The sequence below is a fragment of the Leucopleurus acutus genome, assembly GCF_964270905.1.
Source record: "Leucopleurus acutus genome assembly, chromosome: 11".
Taxonomy (NCBI): Eukaryota; Metazoa; Chordata; class Mammalia; order Artiodactyla; family Delphinidae; genus Leucopleurus; species Leucopleurus acutus.
The window spans coordinates 64,130,190-64,146,615 of NC_139152.1; positions in this window are offsets into that span (position 1 = coordinate 64,130,190).

The window sequence follows — 16,426 nt, forward strand, 5'->3', positions numbered from 1 at the left end:
ATTTTTCACACCCTGAAGGTTGTGGCAAGATGGAGGTGGGAGCACAAATTCCACTCACATTAAAAAATTTTCACTACATATTAAAAAAAATTTTTTTTGGCTACACTGGGTCTTCATTGCTGCGTGCGGGTTTTCTCTAGTTGTGGCGAGCAGGGGCTACTCTTTGTTGCGGTGCGTGGGCTTCTCATTGCAGTGGCTTCTTTTGTCGCGGAGCACAGACTCTAGTAGTTGTGGCATGCGGGCCCTAGAGTGCGCGGACTTCAGTAGTTGTGGTGCGTGGGTTTAGTAGTTGCGGTGCGTGGGCTCAGTAGTTGCGGCACGTGGGCTCAGTAGTTGTGGCACATGGGTTCAGTAGTTGTGGTGCACGGGCTTAGTTGCTCCACGGCATGTGGGATCTTCCTGGACCGGGGCTCGAACCCGTGTCCCCTGCATTGGCAGGCAGATTCTTAACCACTGCGCCACCAGGGAATTCCCTTCACTATATCTTAAATGAAGATTGAGCTAAGATGGAGGTAGGAACGTGAAGTATTTATGTTTTATGCATCTTCAAGCAGAAAGCTGAGATTATTTAAAATGTTCATGCAGAGCAAGAAATCGAAAGACCAGAAAGGATCAAGTGGCACTGACTTTGGAATATGACCAGGTCTTCAGTTTCTGGGGAGAAAGAAGAGGAGGGAGCTGCCTGAGGAAAATACTTGGAGTAAAGAAAGAAACAGAAACACTATTCTCTTTTAGAAATATTCGGTAGTTAAGTGCTTCAAGTTTTGTCTTTATAGTTAGCCATCTAACTCCTTAATGGAATTAGAGTACTTCGTTGGTTTCACTGTTTGTTTTACATTTTAATTTTATTTATTTTTAATTTTTCTTAATTTTAATTTCAATCTCTTTTATTTTCAAAACCACTAAGCTTTATTTCTTTTTAAAAAATAGAAAATTTTCTATTTAAAAAATAGAAAATTTTCTATTTAAAAAATAGAAAAACAAAAAATTGTTCATTCATGAACAATCAAATATCGCATTCTTTGCTGAAATGACAGCTTTTGGTTAATTAATTATGTTGTAGGCATTTACACTTCTTCTGTGGGCAGTGCACCATAGCAGAAGTTGCTCACATGAGCAGCTTTAAGAATATTCTACACTTAATACTCACGTATTATAAGAACTTCAGCTAGTAAAAAAGTGTGTTTCTTTTTATTAATTATCATCCCTTCCTTTTGCTTACTTCTCTGGAATCTTTGCTCACGTAAACCTAAATGTCCACTTGTTCTCACCAAAGACATTGAATAAATCGTTCTCTCTGAAAATTGCGCTGTTTCCTAAGCTTTCAGTTTCCAATGTATCCCTGAATTCTTCACTCTCTACTCTTGAAACATTCTCTCACTTTTAGTTTGTGTCAACAGCTCACCCTGCCTTATCAATCTCTCTTGTCTCTTCTGTTGCAGAAACTGCCCATGTTAGGAGTGGTGGATATAAGATTTGAGCTTTAATTTCCAATTCCGTATGCTCTTTAACCATGTCCTAAGGAAGCTGTGAGATTTCAGTATCCCATTTTTTAAGCAAGAATTTGTTGTAAATAAGTCTGGCAGATGGCCACAACATCTGGGACAATTAAGCCCCAGGAATGGATGAGTAGTTTTCTAAGGTGAGTAGAATTTTCCATCTGTTCAAATGGCACGTTAGGGGTTTAGGCAAGCCAGTGCTGGCTGCTCGGGGTGTGTGCCTTACACAAGCCTACTTTTTGTCCCCCCAGATACTTTCTGGTTGTGCCGCTAAAAAGTGGAGAAAGTAGGAAAATAAATATTTGCTCTCTTTACAGCTGTCTGGCTGTTGTGAATGGATAACTTAGGCTTCTTTGGGTTTAAGCAATAAGATCAAACAGTTTTCATGAAATTCCACTCACATTTCAATGCATGACTTATTTTGGTTTATTCTGTTGTAGAATATTCCAAAGCCAGAAGTAAATGCTAAAGAATAAATTATCCCATTTAAAAGATATGGAAGTACCGCATAACAGATTGTGGCCACAAACATTCTGAGTCAGACCTTCCCCTCCAAATGCCCCATCATCCCCTACACCCAGGCAACTCTCTAATTAATGTGTGATGGAATCATACCAAATAAGTATTAGGAACATATTATTTAGAGCCTAGGTTATTATTTTGAAGGTCTGTTGCTTAGGGTAAGCCACAGAAAATCAGTGAATTAGGCAGGATTTTTGTTTGTTTTCTGTTTGAGGAGGTACAATAAGTTGGCTAGTACAAGGAAGCTCTTACATCCTTGCAAACTTCAGTCACATTGCCATGTAAAGTCATTGCCAAGTTTTCAAAAATGAATCTGGACTGCTATTCTAATTCATGACTGTTCCGCCTCCGTGACAGTTGGTGCTCGCTTTTGCAGGGGACACAGCTGAAACTGCGTGGTGGAAGTGTCATTCCACTGCTAAGGTTTTGGATTTTGTTGCTCTGAAGAACTCGTATGTCAAAGAGGAGCAGCTTCTCGGTCTTCTTCTCTCCCCATCAGCAGCTGATGTCTACTTTTCTCCCTATTTCCTCCAGACCATCCACTCCCTAGCATCATTTCTGGAATATAACTCTGCCTTTCTTTCTGCATTTTATTTTCTTTTTGGTAAGCATATAGACTTATATGGTTTGCTAATAATTCCTGAATATGCATTTGCAGCCTTGAATCTCAGTGCCTTTCTGGCTTAAGTATCTGGGCAATCTATGGCAGTACTTGGAGAACACTGTAAATGCTGAGACCTGACCTTTCAAACAGTTGAAGTATTGACCACACCAGATTTACACGTGGCTGTGCCATTTGCTATCACCGTAGCTTTAGAGCATATATTTGACCTGTGCTAACTATTTATTTATTTATTTATTTATCTATTTCACATCTTTATTGGAGTATAAATGCTTTACAATGTTGTGTTAGTTTTTGCTGTACAACAAAGTGAATCAGCTATATATATACATATATCCCCATATCTCCTCCCTCTTGTGTCTCCCTCCCACCCTCCCTATCCCATCCCTCTAGGTCATCACAAAACACCGAGCTGATCTCCCTGTGCTATGCACCTCCCACTAGCTATCTATTTTACATTTGGTAGTGTATATACATCAGTGCTACTCCCTCACTTCATCCCAGCTTCCCCGTCCCCCTCTGTGCTCTCAAGTCTGTTCTCTACGTCTGCGTCTTTATTCCTGCCCTGCCGCTAGGTTCATCAGTACCACTTTTTAAATTCCATATATATGTGTTAGCATACGGTATTTGTTTTTCTCTTTCTGACTTACTTCACTCTGTATGACAGATTCTAGGTCCATCCACCTCACTACAAGTAACTCAGTTTTGTTTCTTTTAATGGCTGAGTAATATTCCATTGTATTCATGTGCCACATCTTCTTTATCCATTCTTCTGTTGATGGACACTTTGGTTGATTCCATGTCCTGGATATTGTAAATAGTGCTGCAATGAACACTGTGGTACATGACTCTTTTTGAATTATGGTTTTCTCAGGGTATATGCCCAGTAGTGGGATTGCTGGGTCATATGGTAGTTCTATTTTTAGTTTTTTAGGAACGTCCATACAGTTCTCCATAGTGGCTATATCAATTTACATTCCCACCAGCAGTGCAGGGGGTTCCCTTTTCTCCACACCCTCTCCAGCATTTATTATTTGTAGATTTTTTGATGATGGCCATTCTGACTTGTGTGAGGTGTTACCTCATTGTGGTTTTGATTTGCATTTCTCTACTGATTAGTGATGTTGAGCATTCATTCATGCGTTTGTTGGCCATCTGTATGTCTTCTTTGGAGAAATGTCTATTTAGCTCTTCCACCCATTTTTGGACTGGGTTGTTCGTTTTTGTGATATTGAGCTGCATGAGCTGCTTGTATATTTTAGAGATTAATCCTTTGTCAGTTGCTTCATTTGCAAATATTTTCTCCCATTCTGAGGGTTGTCTTTTCATCTTTTTTATGGTTTCCTTTGCTGTACAAAAGCTTTGAAGTTTCATTAGGTCCCATTTGTTTTTTGTTTTTATTTCCATTTTTCTAGGAGATGGGTCAAAAAGGATCTTGCAGTGATTTATGTCATAGAGTGTTCTGCCTATGTTTTCCTCTAAGAGTTTTATAGTGTCTGGCCTTACATTTAGGTCTTTAATCCATTTTGAGTTTATTTTTGTGTGTGGTATTATGGTGTGTTCTAATTTCATTCTTCTAAATGTAGCTGTCCATTTTTCCCAGCACCACTTATTGAAGAGGCTGTCTATTCTCCATTGTATACTCTTGCCTCCTTTATCAAATATAAGGTGACTATATGTGTGTGGGTTTTTCTCTGGGCTTTCTATCTTGTTCCATTGATGTATATTTCTGTTTTTGTGCCAGTACCATACTGTCTTGATTACTGCAGCTTTGTAGTATAGTCTGAAGTCAGGGAGTCTGATTCCTCCAGCTCTATTTTTCTTTCTCAAAATTGCTTTGGCTGTTCAGGGTCTTTTGTGTTTCCATACAAATTGTAAAATTTCTTGTTCTAATTCTGTGAAAAATGCCTTTGGTAGTTTGATAGGGATTGCACTGAACCTGTATATTTCTTTGGGTAGTATAGTCATTTTCACAACATTGATTCTTCCAATCCAGGAGCTTGTTATATCTCTCCATCTGTTTATGTTATCTTTGATTTCTTTCATCAGTGTTTTATAGTTTTCTGAATACAGGTCTTTTGCCTCCTTAGGTAGGTTTATTCCTAGGTATTTTCTTCTTTTTGTTGTGATGGTGAATGGGATTGTTTCCTTAATTTCCCTTTCTGAACTTTCATTGTTAGTGTATAGGAATGCAAGAGATTTCTGTGCATTAATTTTGTATCCTGCAACCTTACTAAGTTCATTGATTAGTTCTAGTAGTTTTCTGGTGGCATCTTTAGGATTTTCTATGTATAGTATCATGTCCTTTGCAAACAGTGACAATTTTACTTCTTTTTCAATTTGTATTCCTTTTATTTCTTTTTCTTCTCTGATTGCTGTCGCTAGGACTTCCAATACTATGTTGAATAATAGTGGTTAGAGTGGGCAACCTTGTGTTGTTTCTGATCTTAGAAGAAATGCTTTCAGTTTTTCACCATTGAGAACGATGTTTGCTGTGGGTTTGTTGTATATGGCTTTTATTATGTTGAGGTAGTTTCCCTCTATGCCCACTTACTGGAGAGTTTTTATATAAATGGGTGTTGAATTTTGTCAAAAGTATTTTCTGCGTCTGTTGAGATGATCATATGGTTTTTATTTTTTAATTTGTTAATATGTTGTATCACATTGATTGAAGAATATATTGAAGAATCCTTGCATCCCTGGGATAAATCCCACTTGATCATAGTGTATGATCCTTTTAACGTGTTGCTGGATTCTGTTTGCTAGTATTTTGTTGATGATTTTTGCGTCTATGTTTATCAGTGATATTGGTCTATAATTTTCTTTTTTTGTGATATCTTTGTCTGGTTTTGGTGTGAGGGTGATGGTTACCTTGTAGAATGGGTTTGGGAGTATTCCTCCCTCTGCTATATTTGGAAGAGTTTGAGAAGGTTAGGTGTTAACTCTTCTCTAAATGTTTGATAGAATTCACCTGTGAAGCCATCTGGTCCTGGACTTTTGTTTGTTGGAAGATTTTTAATTACAGTTTCAATTTCCTTACATGTGATTGGTCTGTTAGTATTTTCTAATTCTTCCTGGTTTAGTCTTGGAAAGTTGTACCTTTCCAAGAATTTGTCCATTCCTTTCAGGTTGTCCATTTTATTGGCATATAGTTGCTTGTAGTAGTCTCTTATGATCTTTTGTATTTCTGCGGTGCCAGTTGTAATCTCTCCTTTTTCATTTCTAATTTTATTGATCTGACTCCTCTCCCTTTTTTCTTAATGAGTCTGGCTAATGGTTTATCAATTTTGTTTATCTTCTCAAAGAACAAGCTTTTAGTTTTATTGATCTTTGCTGTTGTTTCCTTTGTTTCTGTTTCATTTATTTCTGCTCTGATCTTTATGATTTCTTTCCTTCTACTAATTTTGGCTCTTTGTTCTTCTTTTTCCAGTTACTTTCAGTGTTTATTTGATATTTTTCTTGTTTCTTGAGGTGAGCTTGAATTGCTATGAACTTCCCTCTTATAACGGCTTTTGCTGTGTCCCATAGGTTTTGGATCGTTGTGTTTTTGTTGCCATTTTTTTCTAGATTTTTTTTTAATTTTCTCTTTGATTTCTTCAGTGATCTCTTGGTTATTTAGCAATGCACTGTATAGCCTCCATGTATTTGTGTTTTTTACTGTTTTTTTTTTCCTGCAATTGATTTCCAATCTCATAGCATTGTAGTCGGAAAAGAAACTTGATTTCAATTTTCTTAATTTTCCAAGTCTTGATTTGTGACCCAAAATGTGATCTATTCTTGAGAACATTCCATGTGCACTTGAGAAGAAAGTGTATTCTTCTGCTTTCAGTGGAATGTCCTAAAATATCCATTAAGTGTATCTGGTCTGTTTTGTCATTTAAAGCTTACGTTTCGTTATTTATTTTCTGTCTGGATGATCTGTCTACTGGTGTAAGTGGGGTGTTAAAGTCCCCCACTATTATTGTGTTACTGTCGATTTCTCCTTTTATGGCTGCTAGCATTTGCCTTATGTATTGAGGTGATCCTACGTTGGATGCATAAATTTTTACAATTGTTATATCCTCTTCTTGGATCAATCCCTTGATCATTATGTAGTGTCCCTCTTTGTCTCTTGTAATAGTCTTTATCTTAAAGTCTATTTTATCTGATATGAGTATTGCTACTCCAGCTTTCTTGTGATTTCCATTTGCATGGAATATCTTTTTCCATCCCCTCACTTTGTCTGTATGTGTCCCTCGGTCTGAAGTGGGTTTCTTGTAGTCAGCATATATAACGGTCTTGTTTTTGTATCCATTCAGCCAGTCTGTGTCTTTGTTTGGAGCATTAAATCTGTTTACATTCAACATCGATATGTATGTTCCTATTACCATTTTCTTAATTGATTTGGGTTTGTTTTTGTGGGTCTTTATGTTCTCTTGTTTTTCCTGCTTAGAGAAGTTCCTTTAGCATTTGTTGTAAAGCTGGTTTGATAGTGCTGAATTCTCGTAGCTTTTGCTTGTCTGTAAAGCTTTTGATTTCTCCATCGAATCTGAATTAGATCCTTGCTGGGTAGAGTAATCTTGGTTGTAGGATTTTCCCTTTCATCACCTTAAATATGTCATGCCGTTCCCTTCTGGCTTGCAGAGTTTCTGCTGAAAGATCAGCTGTTAACCTTATGGGGATTCCCTTGTATGTTATTTGTTGCTTTTCCCTTGCTGCTTTTAATATTTTTTCTTTGTATTTGATAGTTTGATTAATATGTGTCTAGGTGCGTTTCCCTTTGGGTTTATCCTGTGTGGGACTTTCTGCACTTCCTTGACTTGACTGACTGTTTCCTTTTGCATGTTAGGGAAGTTTTCGACTATAATGTCTTCAAATATTTTCTCAGATCCTTTCTTTTTCTCTTCTTCTTCTGGGACCCCTGTAATTCCAGTGTTGGTGTATTTAATGTTGTCCCAGTGGTCCCTGAGACTGTCCTCAATTCTTTTCATTCTTTTTTCTTTATTCTGCTCCCTGGCAGTTATTTCCACCATTTTATCTTCCAGCTCACTTATCCATTCTTCTGCCTCAGTTATTCTGCTATTGCTTCTTTCTAGAGTATTTTTAAATTTCAGTTATTGTGTTGTTCATCACTGTTTGTTTGCTCTTTAGTTCTTCTAGATCCTTGTTAAATGTTTCTTGTATTTTTTCCATTCTGTTTCCAAGATTTTAGATCATCTTTACTATCATTACTCTGAATTCTTTTTCAGGTAGGTTGCCTTTTTCATCTTCATTTATTTGGTCTTGTAGGTTTTTACCTTGCTCCTTTTTCTGTAACATATTTTTTTGGCTTTTTTTTTTTTGATGAGTGGAGCTGTATTCCTGTCTTACTAGTTGTTTGGCCTGAAGCGTCCAGCACTGGAGTTTGCAAGCAGTTGGATAGAGCTGGGTCTTGGTGCTGAGATGAGGACTTCTGGGAGGCCTCACTTCGATCAATATTCCCTGGGGTCTGAGGTTCTCTGTTAGTCCAGCGGTTTGGACTCGGAGCTCCCACCACAGGAGCTCAGGCCCACCGTCCGGCCTGGGAACCAAGATCCCACAAGATGTGTGGTGCGGAGAAAAGGAAAAAAAAGCAAAAAAGGAGCAATACAGTAACAAAGAATAAAAACAAAATAAAATCAGAAAGATAAAAAATATATTAGGCAAAATAAAAATTTATTTGAAACAACTGCAACAAGGTAAAATAAAACCACAACAGAAGAAAAAAGAAACAAAAACAAAAGCCTTGGCTATGGGGGGTGGAGTTTAGGTGGGGGTGGAACTTAGACAGGGGTGGGGTTTAGGGTGGGGCAGGACCTAGGCAGGTGGGGGGTGACTTTTGGGCGTGGGTTGCGACCTAGTCTCAGGACCCAAGCCAATGGAAAAGGCAGTGGGGGCAGGGCCTAGGTGGGATAATGTTCACGAGTGGCGTGGGGCCTCTGCTTAGGACGTGCACAGAAGGGGAGAGGCAGCACCTCCAAAGGAGGGCCTCTGGAGTGTGGAGTTCTACAGTTTGGAAGTTAAGTCCCTGGGTGAGGGTGTGTGGGTGGGGTTTAGGCCCAGTGCAGTTAGAGGGGTCTAAGAGGGGGTCTCTGAGTGTAGAGGTAGAGCCCTGGGTGAGGGTGTAGGGGTGGGACTTGGGCTCTGCACAGCAAGAGGGAGGCTCCTAGGGCAGAAGATTGGGCCTGGGAACCAAACAGGCTCCCCAGTGCCTAAGTGGACAGAGAGAGCGCTGTTTGCATTCTGTTCTTCTGCGCCCCCCTCCCCCACAGTCTCCCGCAGGGTCTCCCCTGTCCTGCTGGACCCCTAACCATGGGTGTGTCCTGCTGGGTGTAGGAACTCCTCCCCTCCCCCAGGCCCCCCTCAGGGGAGGCTGGTCCCAGAGGTCCAGCCTTTACTTTCGCTCCCCCTTCCCTCCCTCCCACTCCCTTAGGACCCGTGCGGCTGGAGGGGGCCTCGGTAGGCAGAGGATCAGTCCCAGGATCTCAGCAGGCTCCCAGGGGTCCAAGTGGGCAGGGGGAACCTGGCCACACTCCCTTTTGGTCCTCTGCCTTCCCAGTGGTCCCCCAATATCCCCCTTCGGATGTGGGATCCCTTCCCCTCCCCCAGCCACCCCTCAGGGGAGCCAGTCCTGTCCCACCTCCACTTCTCCTCCCTTTTCACTACCCCCCATGCCCCATGTCCTACCTGGTTGCTGGGGTTTCCTCCCGTCCCCTTAGGTGTCTGTGGTCCCCTGCCAGTACCTGGTAGGTGCCCTAGTTGTGTGGAGACATGAATTCCGTTTCTTCCTGGTCCGCCATCTTGACTCCACCTTGCCCCTATGCTGTTTATAAAATGGAAATAATCATTCTTTAGAAACCTCACAGGGTTATGAGGCTTAAATGAAGTTGAATCTTTATGTTTGGTATAGTAAATGATAAACAATTGTGTTCTTCTCACTGCCAATCTCCTAGTTGTTGTAAACTTCCAACTTTGGAATTATCCTTAATTGTTCACACTTTTATCTTCTAAATCAAATCCATCACCATGTTCTATTAATTAGGGTCCCCCTCTTTCTCTGTGTCCATGGCTACATTTTTTATTGGTTCAGACCATCATTGTAAACCAGGAGTACTGCTGTATTTTATATCCAAATTTCTGTACTTTTTTTTAGCCCATTTAATATAATTAAATTTTCTTTCAATTTAGCAAACATCATTTTGAACCTACTATGTGCCGTAAAGATTGCTAGGCCATATTGTAAGTGGCCTTGGAAGACACTATTAGTTAGAGCTTGGGCTCTGGAGCTGGATTGCTTGGCTTCAAATGCCAGCTCAACTATTTATTAGCTATGTAACTTTGGACAAGTTAGTTAATATTTCTTCATTTCAGCTTCCTTGTCTCTAACAAGGATATAGATAATAATAGTATCTCATGTCATAATGATTATCATAAGAAATAAAGGAAATGGTGCATATAAACATGCCTAACATGCAGAAAGCACTCAATTATTAATTTTTCTTATTATCTTTGAATTTTTTTTCAGCATTGGCCTCCCATTTTGATACCTACAATGACCACCTCTTCAATATAAATTAAATTGGAGCCTCTGTATTTGAGTTTTCCATTAACTTCCTTTTAATCAGTTCTCACTAAATTCTTTGACACCTGCATAAACATAGACATTTAGCCTGATGGCATTTAGTCCATCATCCCTAGACTTCCAGTCACTGACAGGGTTTCTCCACAGCATAGATTCTCTGTCTTAGTTAAGCCATTGTACTTCATGTTTCTTTATTTTTATCTGATGTAGTTCTAGGTTCAGTGCATTTACCCAAGTCATTCCTGTTTTTCTATTGTTTATTTTTTTGCTAATTTCAAACATTCTGCTTTGAGCTTGCTTTTCAAGATTCTTTCCCTTACTAAGTGCTCCCAAACTAAGCACTCTTATATTCCCTCTGCTTTTAGAATAATTATGTTCTGCTTGTGCTAGGTTGAATCCCTTACTCCATAAGCCTAAGCCTTTCTGCTCCAGTCATATTAGTCTCCTGCTATTCCTGAAACATGCCGAGCATTCATCTATCTTAGGACTGTTGCATCTGCTTTTCCCTTTAACTGAAAATAATGTTTTTCTCTAGACATATGCGTGGTTTATGGTCATACTTCATTCAGGTCTCTGCTCAAATATCACTACCACAGAGAGTCACCCCATCATCCTTACATGGTTTCATTTTTCTTTGTAGTATTTGCTATAGGTAGATCTGATATTTATCTATTGTCTTTTTTCCTCACCAGGGGGAAGGGCCATTGTCTTGTTTTGTTCCCTGTTCTATCCGTAGCTCCTGGCACAGTGCCCTTTATATAGGAGATTCTCAATTAATATATATTGGATGGATGAATGAATAAATTGTAACTTGACATCCCCCACCAAAAATCATTCTAAACACTTAAAATATTTATGGACGATATATTTGATTTTATAACATACCACTGTATATTGTGATATTGATGAAAACATGCTGGTTTTAGGACAAAACTGACTCAAATTTCCAATTTCTCTATATTATCTGAGTGAATCCCAGTAAATATTTCTCTGAGCCTCAACACCTTTATGTATAAAATATAGTAATACTCACTGTGATGATTAACTTTATGTCAGCTTGCCTGGGGTATAGTGTCTAGTTATTTGCTCAAACACTAGTCCAGATGCTGTTGTGAAGACATGTTTTAGATGTGAATAACATTTACACAAGTGGACTTTGAGTAAAACAGATTACCTTCCATAATGTGAGTGGATCTCAAACAATCAGTTGAAGGCCTTAAGAGGAATAACTGAGGTTTTCAAAAGGAGAAACACTTCTGCCTCAAGACTGCAGCATAGAAACCCTGCCTGGATTTCTAGCCTGATGGCCTGCTCTAAAGCTTTTGAACTTATCACCCCCACAGAACGCTGTTTGCCAATTCCTTGAAATCTCATATATTCTTATTCTCTCTCTCTCTCTCCCTCCCTCTCTTCTTCCCTCCCCCCTCCCTCCTCGCTCATTCATATATATCCTCTCTCCGTATGTGTGTGTGTGCTTATATACATACATATCATATCATATTGTTTTTTTTTCTTGGGAGAACCCTGAATAATAAACCTACCTTGCCTGATTGAAGTTGGGATTGAATGAGGCATGTTTAAAACTCTCAGTAAATAGTACTGATTATTATTACATAGTACAGTAAATTCTTTTGGCAGGTTATTGTGCCTGCCACATAGTAGGTGCTCAATAAGGATATGATGAAAGAATGAATAAATATTTTCCAGAACAAATATTATTCCAGAAGACTGTAAAAGCTCTTACATTTTGGTCACCATTAATCATTTCTGAATAGTCTTTTTGGCTGAATGTACAGCACATTGCATTCCCTGTAAAGGTCTAAGGAAGCCTATTCATATGCAACATCATTCACTGAAAATAAGTCAGTATTTCTTTTATGATGGCAAAAGTACTGTTTGCGAATGAAAGGAGGTCGAGTGCCAAATCACTCCATGAATCTTCTGGCAATTTTTAGATAAATCTCATTTTCTACATCTGAAAACACTTTCTAAGAGTGTTTTGAACACTAGTTAGCTAACTGGGGCCATGCTCTTTGAAAAAATATATATATATACATATTATACAAATGTTAAGTATTTTAATTCAGGTGGAAATGGGAAGTGGCAAGGTATCTTTGAAATGTTTGAGCATCTGGAAATTAAGTACACGTATTTGAAGAATATACAAATTCAGATGGGGTTCTAGTAAGAACGTATTCTGTTTCAAAGAACTGAGAAGATTGAAATAGTCACTGTTGAAGCTGAACAGATTTCATGGATTTTAAAGGTATTTTGCAGTATATGGACTTGGAGGCCTATCAGGTGCCATCGTATTTGGGGTTTCCCTCAAGGTATCAACTAGAAGACTAAGAGATAGACCCATGTGGCAGGGATGGCCGAACAAATACCAGGACCGTGTTAAGAGTCTTTAGTGCCAACCAAACACACTCACTAAAGGCTAGGCTCTTAGAGAGACAGTTAGGGAGAAGATGAGAGGAGGAGGGAGTGATTGAAAGATCCAAAATGAGATGCTGGAAACCAGATTGTCTGCCTTCAGTTTTGCCCAGTTTCCCAGCCAGAGTCTTCCAAAAGAAAACAGTATTTTTTTAACTCCATTGACATTCTTACCGTGGTGGAAATATCCTGAAATTCAGTAGAAATTTGAATTTCTACATTGTTAAGCCTTAATGTATGACAAGTTTCTAATCCTACTGCCTCTGTCTTTCCAATGCCCCTTGATTTGGTAGTTGGTCATAAATGTCCTAATGAGAATGTTTTTGTTAATTAGGATAGGAAAATATCCTAAAATTATGAAAATATCTTTACCACTTTTAAATATGCTTGCATTATAAACCTACTCACTGGAATAACCAGCTCCTCAAACATCATTAACTACTTATTTAAAAATTCATTTTTAACACTTTTATATTATATCAAGTTTTATTGCAACAGATGGTGAAATAAGCCTACCAGTTTCATGGGGATTTTAGTGACAAGATAGGGGAAATGTCTAGACTTCAGTTCTTTTCTCAGTACTTGAATTCAGGCCAACTGCAGGATATCAGCTTCTACATGTGTTCAAGCTCTCAGACTTTTTTGTTTTAAATGAAAGTTACATAGATTGGAACATCAATGCATTGGAGATATTTGAGGGAAAGAAAGAGGACAATAAAAGAATAAAAGTGAGTTCGTGGACTTCCCCCTAGAATCCTAGATTCCCTAAATGACATAAAATGTCATGTGGCTATGTGTGGCTAGATAGTGACATTTTGGACATAAATTGAATTCCCTGTTTGAAAGAAGAAGAGAGGTTTGTCCTAGAACAATAAAGCTTGCAAAAATGAGTACTGTAAGCTGAACTGTATTTAAAATTCACTATATATATGTATAACTGAAAAACTTTGCTATACACTTGAAACCAATACAACATTGTAAATTAACTATACTTCAATAAAGAAACATAAAAAATAAGAAAGAGAAAAAAATTCACACTACACATCTGTGCCATAAGGATTCAGGAGTTGTCCCCCACCTTGTCTTGTCAGTACTCATTTGACTTGCAGTGGGCATATGGCAGGGAGGCATCAGAGCATACCTGAGAGCACACACCACCTGGGAAGCAAGTGGAGATGGCAGTAGCAGGGGAATAATTAGGGTGGCCTTGAAGGGGAAGGGCATTACAGGGGATTGAGACTGTTCTCCATAGCCAATCACTGAGATTTACTGCAGTATGAGGAAGAGGTCAGGGACCAGCAGAGTGACTTAGGAAGAACCATCCAGGGATCTATTCTAACCCAAATGATCTGTAATTTGAGGGATCCAGGCTCTGAATGCTCCCCCAAATATACCATCATTTTTCACTAAGCAACATGGAATTTGCTACAAATGACTGTTCTGTTGATACGCAGAGGTCTAAAGTGCCTTCAATCTGATAACACTGTTCGATAGGCTTTGAGACACCACTCAGCATGTGCATTTTTTAAGAGAAATTAAAATAGTTGCCTCAAAAGCTTTCAACAGAGGGGAAGAACTTCCCTGCATCCCTGTCTCTTTAGTTTACATCTCTAAGTTCCATTGTTCTGTGCATAGCTGTCTCTTGGGCCTTTTCAGAAAGCCTTGTCACCAAAGTTAAAAATACCTGCCAAACTGGATTCTAAGAAGAACAATGCACATCTTTACTGAGTTTTTTGCTTGTTTGTTTTCAGTTTTGCTAAATTGCAAGTACATCATTCTCTGCACAGCTGGACACTGTGCTCTTTCAAATATTTTTCCCTTCTCAGAAATTAAAAAAATATATATATATATTTGCCAAATTATATTTCACCAAAACATACCCCCCCAAAATCATTTTATTAATTTTTTTTATGCTTCATGGTGACAGATCTAACTTCAGAAATGTGTCACTAAAGGGCTAGATAACCTGGTATTACTTCAGACAGGCAGCCAACATGTTGGCCACAGGTTTTATTGTCCACATCTGCTCAGTGAAACCCCACACCAACAGTGGCCATTATGCAATAGAGCTACGGATATTGTCAGAGAATCTAGAGACCATAAAAATCTGTATGTTGTATGCATAAATTTGCATATGGAATTAAAGAGGTCTTAACTTCAAGTGGGAAATTGTGACTTCGTGAACTTAATGCTTTGATCTCAGTGGTCATATCTGGACATCTGAAATTTACAGCTGGTTGTGCCAAGATACTTGGGAAGAGTCGGGTAGGAGTGAGAACATTCTTAACAATTAGCAGGGGACTAAGCTTCAGATAATATACATAAGCACAAATGGACAGAAAAGGTCTCTGCTGTTCTGTTTGTCTCCTTTTCCACAGGTACATGAGGCCAACAATTTAATTTTCTATTTTAATTAATCTGGTAGCCACAGTTCAACACTGGCTTGTGGTAGAGAAAGAATTGGACAGCTCTTTCTGACTTCATATTTTTGTACTTTTCTTCTATCATATTGTCTTAATATGATAAACCATAACTACAATAAAGGAAAGAATTTGGAGACAATCCACATTAATTTTACAAGTACTTAGATCTCTCCCTCTCGAACCTCGCAGGAGCTGCCTGAGTGATTGTTCATGGATACTGAAAATAGCCAATCATTTGTTATCCATACAACTTCGCTTCTGAGAAAAAATACATTAGGAAAAGGCTTGCTCTGGATTTTCCAGCATGCAAAACTCCATCAAATCAGTTCAACATGCAAAAACAATTTAATAAAGCACTTACTTCCCCTGGGCCCAAGGTCATATCTATGTAGAACTGAGGAATTGAAGGTTTTTCAACATTGTTATTGATTTTCAGTCATTTTTAACTTAGCCAGACCAAGTAATATTGACATGTACTAAATACAACTCTTAATCATTAGGATGATTAGAAAGAACATAACTTTTCTAAACAGTGCTTTACATTCCTTTTACTTTTACAATCATAACATTTTCATTTATTAACTTAACACATACTTATTGAAAATAAACTGTGCTCCAGGCATTGTGAAGAGGTTTGAGAATATAAAGATAAATAGCAAAATCCCGTCCCCAAGTTGTTAAAAAAATCTTAGTGCTTAAAAGGAATTGCAGAGCGCTTTTAATCCATTCTGTCACAATATCCTTCACAGTTGCTGTCACATGTCTCATGGAACGGCTGGTGGCAAAAGCCCCGAGGGGGAGAATCAGAAGTCCTGAGTTTGAATCCTGACTTTGTCCTCTGCTTGCTGAGTAACCTTGGGTAAGTCAGTGAATACTGAAACTCTTAAATTTGTTTCCCAATTTATAAAATAGGGACTCGGGATGTAGTAATACCTGTCACTTAGGGTTACTGTAAGAATGAAATGGATTGATACCATGTCAAATGCCTAACAGAGTGGCTTGCATGAAGTCAGCATTATAAATAGTAGCTCTTTTCAAGGAGTTAACAGCCAAATTAGACAGCTCACTCTGTTTTTCAACAGTTCTCATTGTCACAACGTTCTGAAATTTGCCTTCCTGCGAATTCCGAGCACTGGAACTCATTATGTTCACTGGAGCAGATAAGTTTAATTCTTTCTTCCACATGAACAACCTTAAGACAGCGGAACACAGTTTCCACCCTTCTTGATTTCTTCCCTGTTGAGCGTCTGCAGTGAACTTTTATTGTTACTTAACTATTTTTTCTTAAGTATAATGAATATATTAAAACCTTCAAAACCATTTACACTAGGGTGAGAATCAGTATAGG